The sequence below is a fragment of the Staurois parvus genome, unplaced genomic scaffold, assembly GCF_062004578.1.
Source record: "Staurois parvus isolate SC_StPar_1 unplaced genomic scaffold, SC_StPar_1.0 ptg000145l, whole genome shotgun sequence".
Classification (NCBI taxonomy): domain Eukaryota; kingdom Metazoa; phylum Chordata; class Amphibia; order Anura; family Ranidae; genus Staurois; species Staurois parvus.
This window is the reverse complement of record NW_028317941.1, coordinates 228,489-246,584: the sequence shown is the minus strand read 5'-3', so window position 1 is coordinate 246,584 and position 18,096 is coordinate 228,489. Positions and strand designations below refer to the sequence as shown.

Here is an 18,096-nt window from a genome sequence, read left to right as displayed (position 1 = left end):
AACTTGTCCATTATTGTTCAATTATTAATATGATCATCATCAGCCTTGTGGTTGTTTCAGACAGGGGCGGACTGACCATTTAGCCACTCGGGCACTGCCCGAGGTCCCAGGGTCAGTAGGGGCCCCATGAGATGCCCCTGGTACCTTTCATTGGCTTTTTCATGGGCTTTTTGGGGTGTGGGTGAGGACACGGGGGCCCCATAATCCCCTATTGCCCGGGGACCCCATGAGTTGTCAGTCCGCCCCTGGTTTCAGACCCATATGTATGTATTGGGCTACTTTACACTATTGCAGTGGGTTTTGTTGAAGAGGGTGAATTCAAAGAAAAGACAGTGTTCATAAACATGTAGAATTGGCAATCAAATATGTGCATGCTACATTGAGACTCAGCTAAGACATTTGTCTTCCTCCCACGCAAACCAAGATGTTTCAGGTTAAGGCAGAGACTGAGGTGAAAGGTTATGGGAAAGTCACCAGAGGTTACAGACTTCTTCTTGTAAAGATGTTTTAGGTTTTCTCATTGTCATTCAGAACAGGGCTGGTTAATATCAGAGCATTGCCATGCTGTTTTTTCTCGTCAGTTAATTCCTAATGTAAGAAGCTCTGCGGGAGGGAACAATACATATGAGGGGGCTACATACACAACAATGGAAGTGAAAGCAGGGAGGACAAGAAAAATAGCAAATGAACACAGCATGTGAAGAGGCAGAGCTGAATGTTGGTTTTCAACTTTAATGGAATCTGCCTGTAATACGCATCTCTAACACAATGATCAGTTTATTTATTCACCATGTAATCCACCAGCAGGAACTTGTCACTTAATACACAAGAATTCATTGAGAGCCACTTGTTCCTTTAGATTCTGCACATAGCTCCCATTGCAGCATGCCTGACCTGTTTCCATGAGGTTAGCAATAAGATACAGAATATTGATTGACCCATATGAAATATTTCCAGACTATTTCAATCACTACGATTATAGTCCCTGTTTCCTTCTCTGTATAGTATGAAATGATGCATATTCATGGAAAACCCATGGCCATCTATGGACTCTTACTGGACAGATGTACAATTACAGTATAAGAAAGTGGTATGCCATTGTAAGACTTGACACAGACACATTAAAGCAGAGTTCCAGTAAAAAATAAAAAAAAATAAGTCACCAGCTACAAAAACTGGACACTTACCTGTCCCTCGCTGTCCTCCCTGCAGCCATTTTCTCTGGGCGCCCTGTGTTCCCAGCAACTGCATCTTCAGTGTGGACACCCGGCTGTGACAGCTTGTGGCTTCACAGCAGGGTGCTCACTGCGCATGCGCGAGTAGTGCTGCACTTTGTGAATGGTCCCGCAGTCTTCTGGGACCTGTCACGTGTCCCAGAAGACTATGGGGAGGGAGGGGGGAGGACAACTTCTACTTCTGATAGCCTAGGCCAGGTGTCTTCAAACTTCCTAGAAAAAAAAGGGCAACTTTCCTGCCTTTCAGACTTTAAGAGGACCGGACTGTGGCCAATGGAAGTAGAAAATACCCCAGCATCGATGGGAGTCCACAATATCTCAGGCTTTGTGGTCAGTGGGATTTAAAAATGTGGTTAGTAGGAGAAGGTATAATATCCCATCATTGGTATTAGTGGCCAGAACAGAGCACCATTATTGGTGTCAGTGGGAGGAATGATGCCCTATCATTGGTATCAGTAGGAGAAATAGTGCCCCACTGTTGGTGTCAGTGAAAACAATGGTGCCTCTTCATTGGTTCTAGTAGCAGGAATAGTGCCTCAAGGGCCGGACAAAGGCAAGCAAAGGGCCACATCTGGCCCTTGGGCTGCAGTTTGGAGACCACTGGCCTAGGCGATCGCAGTGGAAGTGGGAGTGGGAGTGGGTACCTGTCAATTTCGAGTACCTGCCGCCCCCACTCCCCAATGGTACTGATCCGAGCCGGGGAGCAGGGGATTCGTTGAGAAAACTAATAGTGAATCAATACATTATTCAATACACTGTCATATTACAAAAATAAGAGCATGGCAGTAAAAGCAAAATTGCCAAACCAGCTGCTGACAAGACCTGTGCTTGTAATCTCACTGGAAGAAATGTCATTAAAAGTCCAGTTCACATCTAATCAATTTGCGTATATTGTTTCAGTCTCAAGTCCTGGTGAAAGAAGTGGGTTTGGACCCCCAAAAATAAATGGATGCTCCTTTGATTGTCCCCCTGACCATTGGAAGAAAGTTGTATCTGGACTTTTTGGCAGTGTTTTACAGCCTTAATTAAAATTTTTGTTACATTACAGTACAAGCCAAGGAGACCATGGAGATCATCAGGGGGGAAGAAGCCACCTGGCAAGGAACCAGATCACCTACAGCAGCAACATCAACAATTTAACAGCAATATCAATAAGATATCCTTATGGGTCCAGAACACATTTTCCACTTTGGTTAAGTAATGTCACTTTGGGGGCATATCAGTAAGATATATTTTAAAGCTTAATGCAAAGTTTTGTGTTAATTTAGGCTCCGTGGGCTCTAGCGGTCCAGAGGGGCCGCTAGAAAGACAGGTTGTCCCTTAGTAGCAGTACAGAGGCTACCAGTCACAAGCACAGTTCCATGCATGCCAACAGTACAGGCTTAGTCTAGGGCAGGGGTCTTCAAACATTCTAAACAAAGAGCCAGTTAACTGTCCTTCAGATTTTTGAGGGACTGCACTATGGCCAGTGGGAGTAGAAAATGTCCTGGCATCATTAACAATGCCCCATCATTGTGTCTGTGAGAGGAATAGTACCCCATTATTGGTTCAGTGGGAGGAATAGTGCCCCAAAGGCCAGATAAAGGCAAGAAAACGTCCAGTTTGGAGACCACTGGTCTAGGGGATGTCTTTTTAAAATTTATTGCTAAGTAACTTAAAAAGGGGAAGGTTTTCAGGGCTTCAGGATACTCCAAACAGTAAGTACACCTTCTCACTAATAGTCTGTATGCAGCCTTTCTTGGAGGTAACAGAATGACCACTATATCTATAACTCTATATGGGCAGTCGGAGTCAATATAGTATCCTCTGGCACTTATTTCCCTTCCAGCACTTGCAAACCCCACAGTCCCCACTAAAGACTTTACTCACAATGTCCCAAGAGCTGTCTGCCACCCAACATCTATAAGTAGTTTCTCAGTGAGGGAAACAAAAGATTTTTCTCCAGACCAGAACTCCAGGATGATGCCCTCCAGCATATAAACCTTCTTCAGGCCCTTAGCCCATCACATACTGAGGCCCACACTGCAATTCCTTGTATTACTAGCTATCTCCCAAGGGTACCCCATGGATTGGAACACCCCTGGAGAGGAAAGAACATGCTGGAAAGGCCCCTCAAACATCACCTCCCTAACCACCTTCTGGGTGCCTTTTTCTAGGTACTGGCAGGAGCATGATAAATATTCATACTGGTCATTTAACTCATATTCTTGAAGCTTCTTCCAGAAGCGGGTGTGAGGAATCAAACACCGAGCTCAGGAGACCCTGAAAAGATAAAATGATCACGGCTCCACTCACTACAGTAAAGCCAAAAACTAAATTTAGCCGGACTGCTATGCTAGAGGAGGAAACTACATTAGGTATTCCCACACTTTTTTTTTTTATTTTTGAGGATCCCTTACTTATTACCTATTTATAAATGATATAGAGTTAGGGATTAAAAGTACTATTTCAGGCACAGAACATACCATGTGAAAACCACCTTTCACTTTACAATGCATTTACAAAGTGAATGTGTTTTTTTTTCTAATCATGCATCTAAGGCTAATTCCAAATGACACTTACATATCTAAGGGTATTTTATCAGAGTTCAAGCATAATGCCATTAGGTTGCTTTCCTAAATATCATTGTCAGTCTGGCCATAAATTGAAGATTTTATTCGTGGTACAATTACCTACTTACCTCATGGCTGAACTCTGTGTTATGCAATTCCTTTTGCATGTGTTGTGTATACTGTTTTGAAAAATAAAAGAATGCATAAAAAAATAAAATTTCAGTCTTTGCTGATGACTCCAAGCTATGTAATGGAATAACCAGTTTTTTTTTTCAGCAGGAACGTGGAGGAATGCAGTTCCGACACCTCCAGCACTGAATGTATGTAATGACAAGGGGTGCTGGAGGGTTTATTTATGCTGGCTGCTGGGGGATCTAGGCTGTAGGAGGGGATCTATTTTTGTAGGGAGGTCTATTGTTGCTGGTGGGGCATTTAGTTTTGTTGGGGGTGGTTCTTACGTTACTGGGGGTCAATAATTACTGGGAGGGATCTATTGTTGCTGGCTGCTAGAAGGTGCTGGCTGTTGGGAGTGTATTGTTGCTGGGGTGGATCTATTGTCACTGGGGCAGGGACGGACTGACCATGTGGAAACTCGGGCACTGCCCGAGGGCCCGGGGTCAGTAGGGGGCCCCATGAGTTGCCCCTGGTACCTTTTTCATAGGCTTTTTTGAGTTTGGGCAAGGACACAGGGGCCCCATAATCCCCTATTGCCCGGGGGCCCCATGAGTTGTCAGTCCGCCCCTGCACTGGGGGGTCCATTGTTGCTGGCTGCTGGGGGATCTATTATTGCTGCAGGTAATCTATGTTGATGAGGGGGAGGGGGGGTCTATTGTTCCTAGCTACAGGATATCTATTTTACTGCCTTTCTGGCTATCAATAATAAATCCTGTACAAATTACTTATCACCGCAAAATGATACTTGGTTTTGTATTAGGTATTAGGTGGTGGAACAAAGGAACAGTGCTTGGAGGTGGGTAGGGGGCATAGACAAGGGGTGACTCAGAAGGGGGGAGTTGCTGCACCTATTCTCTGAGAAAAAAAGCCCTGGGAATAATATCCTTACCGGATGTCTCCAATTTACAGGCAGACCTTATAGTAGAACTAATAGCAAAACTTTACAAATTTTGGATAGAGATCCAGGGAATAATCGATTGCCTTCTGGGGTTATTAGGAAAGAATTTATTTTCTCCCCACTGCAGCAAATTGGACCATGCTTTAAGAGAAATTTCACACTATGCAGGGTGGCTGCGAGTGCAGGAATCTCAGATGTTCCTGTATCTGCAACCACCCGCAGACAAAATACACTGCTCTGTAGAGACATGTGGGTTGCCATTTACTCTTAATGGCACCCTGACAAATCTCAACCTCCAGCACAGGGATTCAAAGAAATGGGCTGCCATGCCCGTGCAAACCTGGCCCTCAAATCTGCACAAATATGAACCTAGGCTTATATAAATGTTTTTTCTGGATCAATTATGGGTATAGGATTGTTTATTTGGAGGATTTCCTTTTTTTTTTTCTTTTATGTTGATTGAACTAGATGGACTTATGTCTTTTTTGGCCACTCTTAGGCTCAATTAACATTATGGCGTTTTAAATTGCAGATGGAATAGCCGCAATGTGAAAACACGTGACTGCGTGTTCAGGTGCCAATCATTTCAGTGGCACCTGAAAATGCAGGGTGTGTTTGCCGCGATCGCTGCACGGTTTTTCCGTGCGACAAAAACATGCTTTGGTCCTGCAAACAAAATCGCGGGATGTGCGCCTCCCAAAAATGGTTCTGTAACCTTTTTTGGGTGCGACGCATCCTGCGATTTTGTGCGTTTTCAGGTGCCATTAAAATTAATGCCACCTGGACACGCAATCGTGCGTTTCACATTCTCACAGCGCGTTTTCAAATCCCAGGCAGAATCACGGTTGTGGTTTCATTAATTTCAGTGGAGGAATGCATTTTTGGAGCACTTTTTTTAACTGAATAAACATGACCAACAGCATATCAGTGTGAAAGCAGCCAAACGCACCAAAAATTCAGCAAGACGGACTTTTAAAAAACACAACTGAAACACAACTGACTGGCGTGACAAGTTCCAAGGGATTTAAAGTTATGCATTATACGCTTTTACTGTGTTTTTGCAACAGAGCAGTGTGAAAGCAGCCTGAAACGCAACTAAAGGGTGTGATCTCTGTAACCAAGCCTTGGTGGGCGGTGCAAAATGCATTAAAGGGTGTGGCCAGAGCAGCGGATGAGGCCATCTCTCACACATCGGACTTGTTGGGCTGGTTTGAGCGGCATCTTTTTTTTTTTTTTTTCCACTTGACCGGTGTGAAGAGTTCCATATGATTTAAAGCAAGGGTGGGGAAATGTGGCCCTCCAGCTGTTGGTGAACTACAAGTCCCATCATGCCTCTGCCTTTGGGAGTCATGCTTGTAACTTTCAGTTTTGCAATGCCTCATGGGACTTGTAGTTCTACAACAGCTGGAGGGCCACAGTTGCCCACCCCTGATTTAAAGTGATTTGTTTCATGTGTTTTTCTTCCATTTTTTTTAACTGAAAAACTGATCTGTGTCAATAGGCCTCAGGAGTGGCCAAATTTCAGACCATCCCCTTGAACATCAATGTACACTGTAGATACGGTAAAACCCTCCAAAGATTTCTTAAGGTGGAACTGCACTGCGTCTGAGCACCACAAACCAAAAATGCTATAAAATTAATTTTTAATATTCAAAACAAATTCCTCATTCATCCATGTCTCCATACTTCATTCATGTAGCAGTTACTTTCTGGAATCGATCTGCCCTTAGCTCAGGCATTGGCTAAGCTGAGAATCCTCTCTCCCATCCTGAAGACTCCTGGGATGTATGACATCAATTGCCTAGGCATGGAAACCAGAAAGTAAATGAAGGAATGCAAAAAAAAAAAAAAGGTTAAGTAAATACAATATACTTTCCTATCTATTTACTAATGATTGCAGCATAATGATTAGAAATAGTCAATGTTGAATGATAGAATGAAGTTCCACTTTAAAATTCAAGGACTGGGTGGCTCTTCAAACACTACCCAGCTCACCAAAAATTGACTGAGTAGAGTGGAAAATTGTTGGCGGAACAAAAAGTGCATTATATCAGATGTGGTCACTGCTTGGCAGCACCAGCACCTGCACTTGGCTGCATATGATGGAGATTCCTCCATCCATGCAGTTTATTGTGGATGGAGTCATCAGAAGGATTTTATCTCTATATCTTGGCTGATGGACCAAAAGTCAAGCCTAAGGTTGGCCATAGACGGGTCGTTTATCGGTTGAATTTTTGGCCGATAAACAAAAAATCGGTCGTCGCTGGCACCGATGCTGCCACCAATGTCCACAAAAAATGCCCGTTTTTCATGGATTTTCCAGCATGATCGATAAAAATAAACAAGAAGATCCACAAAAAATGGCCGACGGGCTGGCCCCAATAACGGCGTGAATATCGGCCGATTTTGCGTGTGGACGAAAATTCTGCCGATAAAACGACCTGTATATGGCCTGCATAAAGCCAAGTCATGCCTCACACAAGGAGATCAGACAGGTCGTCTGTTTTGTATTTTTTTTTTTTTTTGTATACTAGTCTCCATATCGAAAACGAAGAGATAACTGAATTGACAAAAATCCTTGTACAACAGAATAAAAATTCAGAAGTGATGTAATGTATATTGTATTTTTGGACGAAAACTCTACTGATTGAAGGAAAATCGTACAATCTGGTATCGTATGAGAAACTATTTCGTGCTTGGCCCTTTGAATAATTTCGGACGAAAGCTGTGTCCTAACGATCAGATTATTGTACGATCGCTTCGAAAGCAGTATTTTTTCGTACGATTTTCTGATCGTGTGTACTAGGCATTAGAGAATGCAGTCAATGATGGAGAGTATTATCTGCATCCTCATAAAGTCACCAGTGACATCGCTGCGATTTAAAATTGCGAGATTTGTGTGCAATTTCAGCACGATTTTAGGTGCAATTTCTGAAGACTTTGTTGCTATTTGTGAAGATTTTCAACGATTTCTTGCAATTTGCAGTGTGATTTCCATTGTATTCAATGTATGTGAAATTGCTACAAAACTGCAGAAAAAGTAATGCAAGAACTACTTTAGAAATCACGCTGCAGCAAATCGCACATGTTAAGACACTGACATTCACATTCATTAGATGCGTTTTCAAATTGCAATGCGCATTGGTGTGACCGGGCACTTGCACCCCGGTCACACCAATCCCGACTTTGAAAATAGTGTAACTTACAGTGAATTCGCACAATTTCAATTCAGATGACATGCTGATTTGAGGTGTGATTTGCAAGACATCTGACACAGATGTCTATGCAAATCGCACCAAAATTAGTGCACGCACTACTTTACAAATTGGTGCAGCTCAAACCAAGTCAGAACCGCACCGATCGCTGTAATTGCGAACATTAGGGTGCCACTTGCCATCCGATTTGCAAGTTGTATGGAATGCAAATCGCATGCCGAGTCACACCCGGTGTGACTGGGGACTTCGTGCCCGGTCATACTGGCGCGATTTGCGAATTGAAATCGCAACTAATGAATGTGAATGTCAGTGTCTAAGGGGCAGCACAGTGGATAAATGGTTAGCACTTCCACCTGGCAGTACTAGGGTCATTGGTTCAAATCCCAACCACGGCACCCACTGCCTGGAGTTTGCATGTTCTCCCTGTGCCTGCATGGGCTTCCTCTCGGCACCCTGACCTCCTTCCACACTCCAAAGACATGCTGGTAGGCTAATTGGCTTCTGTCTAAATTGGCCCATGAATGTGAGTTAAGCAGGCCATACATGGGTCGAATTCTGAACGATCGAAAACATAGTTTGTTCTGTAATCAGATGGTGCCACCAATGATTTCGAAAAATCGTCATTTTTCATGAATTCTCCAGCATGCCTGATAAACAAAATGGGGAGGAACCACAAAAATTGGCTGGTGCCATTGTCCCACTAATACAGCGAAAATCTGCCGATTATTCTTCGGTCTGATTTTCGAACGTAAAATTGTTTGAAAATCGACCCATGTATGGCCAGCCTTAGGGACCTTAGATTGTACGCCCCTTGAGGGTTAGGGACTGTGTGAATGTACAATATATATGTAAAGCACTATGTAAATTGACAGTGCTATATAAGTACCTGAAATCGCATCTAATGAATGTGATCGTCAGTGTCTTAACATGTGCGATTTGCTGCAGCGTGATTTCTAACATAACATATAAAGCCATTTATAACTCTGCCCCAAATTACATCACCAATCATGTTTCCAAATATTATTATTATTATTATACAGGATTTATATAGTGCCAACAGTTTGTGCAGCGCTTTACAAAATGAAGGTAGACATTACAGTTACAATACAATTTGGTACAAGAAAAAACAGAGGGCCCTGCTTGTTAGAGCTTACAATATCACCCAAAAGTACTCTCCCTTCCTCACACGACCTTCTGCTCTCTAGCTCCCTTGTCTCCTCCTCCCATGCTCGTCTTCAGGACTTCTCCAGAGCTTCCCCCCATCCTCTGGAACTCTCCACCCCAATTTATCAGACTATCACCTACTCTGCTCACTTTTAGGCGATCTCTGAAAACCTCTCTCTTCAGGGAAGCCTATCCTGCTCTCAGCTAACAATGGAATCTTCTATTCCTCCTACTAGTCCATCCCCCACAGTTATTACCTTTTATGAAATCCAATAAACCAAATAAACAATTATAACTCAAAAAATGTCCGTATTAGGTGAACAGTCCTCTTAATATATGGAAACATCTTGTGACATCCAATGAGTGAAAACCCAATGAATACTGCTATATTATGCGCTCCCCTCCTTTTTAGCTCAATAAATTTAGGCTAAAATCACTTTTTGTCCTGGAAAGACAAATGTAACTATTCCTGCTCCAAAAATCCTTCACGGGTGATTCCTCGTGGCAATATACTGATAATCCACCTGGTGATTCTCCAAGATGCTCCCTGTACTGGATATGGATGGATGGATATCTCACCTCCAGAGGTCTATCTCTCCTTATATCCCCTCCAGAGCTCCACATGTATATTGTTAAAGAAAAGAAGAAGAAATAGTGCCTTATCCTTTTAAACGTTTTCTTGTTCAAATAGAAGTCCCACTCACATGTAAAACAGTTAAAATGCGCCTGTGATAAAAAGCCTTTGTGTGTGCTCTGCACACTTCCTATACTCGCCGTAGACAAGCCGACAGAACGTGGTGACGTCAGAGCCCCTCCCCTACGCGTTACGCCACAGGATCACGTGGCTTCATCAGGGGAAATTGATTTGAACATAAACACTAGTCACAGATGTATATAAGTTTGTTTTAATTATTTATTTTATCACATTATATCAAGAGCAAACACTATTAATAGCACGGGAGCGCAGCACCATTATTAATATTTGGATCGAGGTCTTTAGCACTATTTATGAGTTAGTGTAAGGAGCTAGCGAACCACATGTGCATTCATTTTTGATTGATTAATTTAAGCACTTTTTGAATATCACCATATTAGCTCACAAGTATTACCAGCACTTGATCACTATTACCTTTTATACCACTAGCCCCTCCCTCCTAGAGTGTAAGCTCCAAGGATCAGGGCCCTCCTAACCCTCTTGTATTGAAATGTATTGTCTCCCGTTATATTTTAAAGCAAACTGTTGGCGCTATATAAATCCTGTATAATAATAATAATGATGATGATAAAGTAGTTCTTGCATTACTTTTTCTGCAGTTTTGTTGCAATTTCACATACATAGAATATAATGGAAATCACACTGCAAATTGCAAAAAAATCGTTGAAAATCTTCACAAGTAGCAATAATCTTCAGAAGTCGCACCTGAAATTGCGTGATTTTAAATCGCAGTGCTGTGGCCGGTGACTTCATCCTGCATTTGTTAGATAGCACACGATATATCCTTTCCCTTTATTGAATGAATCCCATTGCCTAATCTGGGTGCACAATGACCAGCAGCATACTTCTCATATGCAGTTTGATCCTACTACTCCCTGTAACCGTCCAGGTTCCGCACACCTCCCAGCTCTATGGCTCCCTCAGCCAAACCGACACAGATAAACCGTCCAGCGAATATCACTGCTTCCTACTATAGTAGCGACTCTCACGCCCCCAGTGGTCGCGGAGGCCCTCTGTTCCTTCCTTGCAGCACAGCAGCCCATGGCATGCTGGGAATTGGAGTTCCAGAGGCCGCGAATGAGAGGGCAGGGGGTGACTTGGACACTAAGCTTCCCAGGGTGCTCTGCGGGTCTCTGCTGTTCTATTGGCTGGTGTAAAATTTACGTTGACTTGCTGGAAAGTGCGGTTGCACTGTGCAAGGGCTGGTTAAAAGGTGAGGCGAATGGGGTTTAATTTCTGTTATTGTGTAATGTGTATTGTTTGTCGTGAAGGCGATAGATGGTGGCCACGGGGCTTTGTGCAGAGTACGGGGTGAAGCAGGCTGGCTGAAGGAGCCCTGGCTGCAGATACCTTGTCTGCCATGGTGCACACTGGAAAGATCTCTCCCCCTGTAGTGCTGGCCTCAGATAATACTTGTTCTAACGTGTCAGAGAAGCAGGGAGGACAGCAGTCACATTCAATGGGCATCCATGCAAACGTCTGTGCACTCAGACCTAACAGAAGCCAACCTCTTCCTGCAATGGAAGCTGCAGAGCAAGGTCCTTGCATGGGAAGAGCACATTGGGCCTACTTTATCAAAAGTCTACCAAAGGTAACATTGCTTGTTGCCCATAGCAACCAATCAGCTGACAAAGGCAATGTGTACAGGCCAGGTTTGGAAAGTTAGTCAGGGAGGTTGAATGGTTGCTATGGGTAACAATAAGTACATCAGGCCCTTTATGTTTTCATAGGACATGCTTTACTATGCATACATACATTATATTATTCTTCTTATACAGGATTTATATAGCGCCAACAGTTTGCGCAGCGCTTTACAACATGAGAGCAAACAGTACGGTTTATTTATTACAGATACTTATATAGAGCCATCGGTTTGCGCAGCACTTTACAACATGAGCGCAAACAGTACCATTCATTTATTACAGATACTTATATAGCGCCAACAGTTTGCGCAGCGCTTTACAACATGAGGGCAAACAGTATGGTTTATTTATTTATTACAGATACTTATATAGCACCAACGGTTTGCGCAGCGCTTTACAACATGAGAGCAAACAGTACCATTCATTTATTACAGATACTTATATAGAGCCATCGGTTTACGCAGCACTTTACAACATGAGCGCAAACAGTACGGTTTATTTATTACAGATACTTATATAGTGCCAACGGTTTGTGCAGCGCTTTACAACATGAGAGCAAACAGTACCATTCATTTATTAAAGATACTTATATAGCACCAACGGTTTGCACAGCGCTTTACAGGTGAAACTCGAAAAATTAGAATATCGTGCAAAAGTTCATTTATTTCAGTCATGCAACGTTGTAAAGTGCTGTGCAAACTGTTGGCGCTATACAAGTACTTGTAATAAATAAATAAACTGTACTGTTTGACCTCATGTTGTAAAGCGCTGCACAAACTGTTGGCTCTGTACAAGTACCTGTAATAAAACTGTACTGTTTGCTCTCACGTTGTACAGGTGAAACTCAAAAAATTAGAAAATTGTGCAAAAGTTCATTTATTTCAGTAATGCAACTTAAAAAGGTGAAACTAATATATGAGATAGACTCATTACATGCAAAGCAAGATAGTTCAAGCCGTGATTTGTCATAATTGTGATGATTGTGGCTTACAGCTCATGAAAACCCCAAATCCACAATCTCAGAAAATTAGAATATTACATGCAATCAATAAAACAAGGATTGTACATAGAACAATATCGGACCTCTGAAAAGTATAAGCATGCATATGTACTCAGTACTTGGTTTGGGCCCCTTTTGCAGCAATTACTGCCTCAATGCAGCGTGGCATGGAAGCTATCAGCCTGTGGCACTGCTGAGGTGTTATGGAAGACCAGGATGCTTCAGCTCTTCTGCATTGTTCAGTCTCATGTCTCTCACCTTTCTCTTGGCAATGCCCCATAGATTCTCAATGGGGTTCAGGTCAGGCGAGTTGCTGGCCAATCAAGCACAGTAATCCCATGGTCATTGAACCAGGTTTTGGTGCTTTTGGCAGTGTGGGCAGGTGCCAAGTCCTGCTGGAAAATGAAGTCAGCACCCCCATAAAGCTCATCTGCGGAAGGAAGCATGAAGTGCTCCAAAATCTCCTGGTAGACAGCTGCACTGACCCTGGACTTAATGAAGCACAGTGGACCAACACCAGCAGATGACATGACTCCCCAAATCAACACAGACTGTGGAAACTTCACACTGGACTTCAAGCATCTTGCAGTGTGTGCCTCTCCATTCTTCCTCCATACTCTGGGTCCTTGGTTTCCAAATGAGATGCAAAAGTTGCTGTCATCAGAAAAGAGGACTTTGGACCACTGAGCAACAGACCAGGTCTGTTTTTCTTTAGTCCAGGTAAGACGCTTCTGATGTTGTTTGTTGTTCAGGAGTGGCTTGACAAGAGGAATATGACATTTGAAGCCCATGTCTAGGATCCGTCTGTGTATGGTGGCTCTTGATGCACTGACTCCAGCCTCAGTCCACTCCTTGTGAAAGTCCCCAACACTTTTGAATGGCCTTTTCCTGACAATCCTCTCCAGGCTGCAGTCATCCCTGCTGCTTGTGCACCTTTTTCTTCCACACTTTTCCCTTCCACATAACTTTCTATTAATGTGCTTAGATACAGCACTTTGGGAACATCCAACTTCTTTTGCAATTACCTTTTGAGGCTTTCCGTCCTTATGGAGGGTGTCAATGATGGTTTTCTGCACAACTGTCAGGTCAGCAGTCTTTCCCATGATTGTGATTCCTACTGAACCAGACTGAGAGACCATTTAAAGGCTCAGGAACCCTTTGTAGGTGTTACGGCTTAATTAGCGGATTAGAGTGGGGCACTTAGATCCTAAATATTGCACCTTTTCACAATATTCTCATTTTCTGAGATTGTGGATTTGGGGTTTTCATGAGCTGTAAGCCATAATCATCACAATTATGACAAATCACAGCTTGAACTATCTAGCTTTGCATGTAATGAGTCTCTCTGATATATTAGTTTCACCTTTTTAAGTTGCATTACTGAAATAAATGAACTTTTGCACGATATTCTAATTTTTCGAGTTTCACCTGTACAACGTGAGGGCAAACAGTACGGTTTATTTATTACAGATATTTCTATAGCGCCAACGGTTTTCGCAGCGCTTTACAACGTGAGAGCAAACAGTACAGTTTATTTATTACAGGTACTTTTACAGAGCCAACAGTTTGTGCAGCGCTTTACAACATGAGGTCAAACAGTACAGTTTATTTATTTATTACAAGTACTTGTATAGCGCCAACAATTTGCACAGCACTTTACAACGTGAGGGTAAACAGTACGGTTTATTAATTACAGATACTTATATAACGCCAACAGTTTGCAGAGCACTTTACAACATGAGGGCAAACAGTACGGTTTATTTATTACAGATACTTATATAGCGCCAACAATATGCGCAGCGCTTTACAATGTGAGGGCAAACAGTACAGTTTATTTATTTATTACAGGTACTTGTACAGAGCCAACAGTTTGTGCAGCACTTTACAACATGAGGTCAAACAGTACGGTTTATTTATTACAGATACTTATGTAGCTCCAACGGTTTGCGCAGCACTTTACCACATGAGGGCAAACAGTATGGTTTATTTATTTATTACAGGTACTTGTATAGCGCCAACAGTTTGCGCAGCACTTTACAACGTGAGAGCAAACAGTACGGTTTAGTTATTACAGGTACTTGTATAGCGCCAACGTTTTGTGCAGCGCTTTACAACATGAGGGCAAACAGTACAGTTTATTTATTACAGATGCTTATATAGCGCCAACGGTTTGCGCAGCACTTTTCAACATGAGGGCAAACAGTGCGGTTTATTTATTACAGATTCTTATATAGTGCCAAAAGTTTGCGCAGCGCTTTACAGAGTGAGGGCAAACAGTACGGTTTATTTATTTGTTTATTAATTACAGATACTTATATAGCGCCAACAGTATGCGCAGCACTTTACAACGTTAGGGCAAACAGTACGATTTATTAAAGGTACTTCTATAACACCATCAGTTTACACAGCACTTTACATATATATTGTACATTCACATCAGTCCCTAACCATCAAGGGGTGTACAATCTAAGGTCCCTAACTCACATCCATACATACACATACTAGGGCCAATTTAGACAGGATCCAATTAACCCACGCAGACACAGGAAGACCATGCAAACTCCAGGCAGGTAGTGCCGTGGTTTGGATTCGAACCAATACAATACAACTGAATACTGGAGGAATCAGAGAGCCTTGCAAATCCAAAAGGGGAGGGTCAAGTGATACAAAAAGTAATAACTGTGGGGGATGAGCTGATGGAGAAAATGCATGTAAAGTTGTTGGAGAGGCAGGATAGGCTTCTCTGAAGAGAAATGTTTTCAGGGATCGCCTAAAAGTGGACATAGTAGGAGATAGTCGGACAGATTGGGGTAAGGAATTCCATAGGAGGGGAGAAGCATGGGAGAAGTCCTGCAGGCGAGCATGGGAGGAGGTGACAAGGGAGCTTAGAGAACAGGGGATCTTGGGAGGAACAAAGAGAGCAATTTGGTTGGTGTTTTGAGACTAGGGTAGTGATGTAGCCAGGGACTGAGTTGTGAAAGGCTTTGTAAGTTGTTCGTATTTTGAATTTAATTAGTTGGGTGAATGACAGCCAGTGCAGGGATTGGCAGAGAGGGGTGGCAGACACTTAATGGTTGGTAAGGTGGATGAGCCTGGCAGTAGCATTCATGACTGGAGGGGGGATAAACTATGTAAAGGTATGCCAGTGAGGAAGGAGTTGCAGTAGTTGAGGTGAGAGATAACAGGGATGTTGAATTCCTATTGCCCGGGACATGTAGTTCCGGGTGCTGGGCAGGTAGTTTTCCTCCTTTTTAGCTCTGCTGCAGGCAAGCAGCGGGCTCACCTGTCAGGTGAAGCAATCGGCAGCAGCGCTGCTGGCAATTGCTTCCACACAGTGCCAGCCATCCACGCCCTTCGTGAGGTTTCCCAGGCTCTGCTTGCCCATCTGCGGGCCCGGCTCGCCATCGGCTAGAGGGGAGGAAGAAGAGCGGACAAGTCCGCTCCCTTCCTCTCCCCTTCTTGTGCTGACCCGGACATGATGTTACAATGTGACTTCTGGGTCCCCAATGAGAGATTGCAATAAAATCCCTGGGAATGAAGTAATATGGTGCAATGTGCACCTCATTACAATCAGTGGACCAGAGGGGAGACATCCAGGGTCTTTTAGACCTTGGATGTCTCAAAGAGAACCTGTCACCAAAAATCTATGGGAACCATTTCTAAACTGCACATGTGTGAAAAGGATAAAATCCTGACCTGAACCGCTGAACAACTACTGTGTCAATTAGCTGTGAAACCTGAGCTTCATTCCGCACTGCACATGTGAATCAGCTCTTAGGGTTTATTCACACATTTGCATGTGCATTCCAGCAGACATAGTAATGCACATGCATAGTTGTAAATTGACACTTATAGGTTCACTTTAAAGGGATAGTTCACCTTCATCAAAGAACTACCTATGCAGGTAAGGGGCATCTGTGGAGAAAAACAAACTGTGGGTCCATGGCTAAAGTTGAATAATACCCTTTCTATAGGTGTAGTCCATTTACATACCCCATGAAGCCTGACTGGAATACTCCCAGGACGTTGTAAGGACATAGCTAAATGAGGTCTAGTCATTACTGCTCACCCCCACCATCACAGGAGTGGGCTTTTTCTTTGATTCAGACCCCCTCACATGTGCTATCTCTCCCCTGATACAGTAGCTCTGAGATCAGTGTCTGAGAGCTCACTCCTTTGATGGAAGGGGTGAGCAGTAACATGTAGGCCTCACTTAGCAATGTCCTGGGAGTATTCCAGTCAGACTTCATGAGGTTCATAAATGGCCTACACCTATAGCAAGGGCATTATTCAATTTTAGTCAGAGCTGCCCAGTTTGTTTTTCTCTACAGACACCGCTTACCTGCATAGGCAGTTCCTTGGTGAAGGTGAACTATCCCTTTAAGGCTAGGTACACACAAACACATTGCCAAATCGCCCAGTTTTGTAGTGTGATTCAGGAGGGCAGCTGCGTTCCGAATCACATGCAATTCTACTTGAATACCTGTGCATTTTTCATGCAGTTCTCTAGCACAGAGCTAATAGCAAAAAAAACACTGAATACACGTGAATCCTACTGAACTCTATATAATACAAAATCAGATCGCACTCCTGCAGCCTGGCACAGGACTGTTTTCTAAAAACGCTCTGTGGCTCAACCAGATTCACTGCTCGAAAAAATTAAAGGAACACTTTTTAATCGGAGTATAGCATTGAGTCAATGAAACTACTGGGATATTGATCTGGTAAGTTAAGTAGCAGAGGGGGTTGTTAATCAGTTTCAGCTGCTTTGGTGTTAATGAAATTAACAACAGGTGCTCTAGATGGACAACAATGAGATGACCCCAAAAAAGGGATTGTTTTACAGGTGGAGGCCACTGACATTTTTTTCCCTACTCCTCTTTTCTGACTGTTCAGTAGTTTTGCATTTGGCTGGGGTCGATGTCACTACTGGTAGCATGAGGTGATACCTGGACCCAACAGAGGTTGCAAAGGCAGTGCTACGCCTCCAGAATGGCACATCAATAAGTGCCATTGCCAGAAAGTTTGCTGTGTCTCCCAGCAGTCTTTGGAGCATGGGGAAGATTTCAGGAGACAGGCAGTTACTCTAGGAGAGCTGGACAGGGCCATAGAAGGTCTTTAACCGATCAGCAGGACCAGTATCTGCTCCTTTATGCAAGGAGGAACAGGATGAGCACTGCCAGAGCCCTACAAAATGACCTGCAGCAGGCCACTGGTGTGAATGTCTCTGACCAAACAATCAGAAACAGACTTCATGAGGGTGGCCTGAGGGCCCGACGTCCTCTAGTGGGCCCTGTGATCACTGCCCAGCACCATAGAGCTCGATTGACATTTGCCATTGAACACCAGAATTGGCAGGTCCACCACTGGCGCCAAGTGCTTTTTACAGATGAGAGCAGGTTCACCCTGAGCACATGTGACAGACGAGAAAAGGTCTGGAGAGTTATGCTGCCTGTAACATCGTTCAGCTTGACCGTTTTGGTTGTGGGTCAGTGATGGT

At 43.4% G+C, this 18,096-nt stretch overlaps 1 protein-coding gene across 2 annotated transcripts in view; it reads left to right on the top strand.

The window, feature by feature from the left end:
* The first annotated feature begins 11,112 nt into the window (after positions 1-11,112).
* ZBTB8B (zinc finger and BTB domain containing 8B) overlaps positions 11,113-18,096 on the top strand; it is a 43,399-nt gene continuing 36,415 nt past the window's right edge. For both annotated transcript variants that reach the window (XR_016312260.1, XM_089673816.1), the window contains exon 1: positions 11,113-11,166. The gene's annotated coding sequence lies outside the window, so the exon portion shown is untranslated. The remainder of the gene's footprint in view (positions 11,167-18,096) is intronic.